The following is a 1,347-nucleotide window of genomic DNA, read 5'->3' as shown; positions in this document are numbered from 1 at the left end:
CTCTCTCTCTCTTTCTATCTCTCTCTCTCTCTCTCTGTTTCTCTCTCTCTCTCTCGATCTCTCTCTCTCGCTCACACTCTCTCTCTCTTTCACGCGTACAACATAGTATAATAGTTAGTTTTGGATGAAAATCGGATTTGACCATGCACACGTGCCGCGGGCCCGCACCTCTCCAGTTTGAGCGTATGAGATCGGCTGATGAGAATTATCTTGGCTATCAACGGCGACCGACGTCACGAGCGCCATTCCTATGTACATTAGTATAAGTGGAGAATCGTGGCGGGATGCTGCGAGCAAAGTGAATTTTGTTGATCGTATTTTACCATGCACACGTGCCGCGGGTCCGCCCCTGTCCAGTTTGAGCCTATGCCCACATTAATGTACACTGGCGCTCGTGCGTCGGTCACCGTTAACTGCCAAGAGAATTTTCTCCGGCCGTTCTTATACGTTCAAACAGGACGATGGCGCTTGTTCGTCGGCCGCCGTTCACTGCGAAGAGAATTGCCGTCGGCCGTTCTTATACGTTCAAATTGGAGCCAGGCGGGCCGACAGCACGTGTGCTTGCTAAAATCCGTTCTATAATATTCACTTTGCACGCAGCATCACGCATGGGTTCTTCGCTATGCTAATTCACGTGAAAAAGACGCTCCGACGTCGCCCGCCGTTGACTGCCAAGAGAATGTTCTTCGGCCGTTCTAATACATTCAAAGTGGAGCCGGGCGGGCCGACAGTACGCGTGATTGGTAAAATCCGATCTATACTATTCACTTTGCTCGCAGCATCACGCTCTGGGTTCGCCGCTATGTCGATATTAATGTACATGAAGGTGGCGCTCGTGCGTCAGTCACTGTTGGACTGCCAAGAGAATTTTCTCTTCTGTTCAAAGTGGAGCCAGGCGGGCCGACAGCACGTGTGCTTGGTAAAATTCGATGTAAAATACTCACTTTCCTCGCAGCATCACGCCCTGTGTTCCCCGCTACTTTGAGCGCATGAGATCGGCCGAAGAAAATTATCCTGGCTGCCAAGGTCGACAAACGACGTGAGCGCCATTGCTATGTACATTAGTATATGTGGGGAATCGTGCATGGTGGGATGCTGCGAGCAAAGTAAATTTTATAGATCGAAATTTGCCATGCACACGTGCCGCGGGCCCACCTCTGTCCAATTTAAGCGTAAATTGACCAATTTAAGAGATCGGTCAAGAAGAATTATCCTGGTTGTCAACGGCGACCGACGTCACGAGAGGGGGGGGGGTAAGGGGGGGTACTGTTCACAGTTCACAGTGAAAATAAACTGCTTTTCACATTTCACAGTGAAAATAATGCTCTTTTCATAGATCACGGGGAT

General features: G+C 49.8%; 1 protein-coding gene across 1 annotated transcript in view; it reads right to left on the bottom strand.

Annotated features, from left to right (window-relative positions):
• LOC106813137 (activating signal cointegrator 1 complex subunit 3-like) overlaps positions 1-1,347 on the bottom strand; it is a 29,577-nt gene that overhangs the window by 2,721 nt on the left and 25,509 nt on the right. The window lies entirely within an intron of this gene.

The sequence above is a fragment of the Priapulus caudatus genome, unplaced genomic scaffold (assembly GCF_000485595.1).
Source record: "Priapulus caudatus unplaced genomic scaffold, Priapulus_caudatus-5.0.1 Scaffold23, whole genome shotgun sequence".
Lineage (NCBI taxonomy): Eukaryota > Metazoa > Priapulida > Priapulimorpha > Priapulimorphida > Priapulidae > Priapulus > Priapulus caudatus.
The sequence above is the reverse complement of the archived record's forward strand: the minus strand, read 5'-3'. Positions and strand labels throughout refer to the sequence as shown.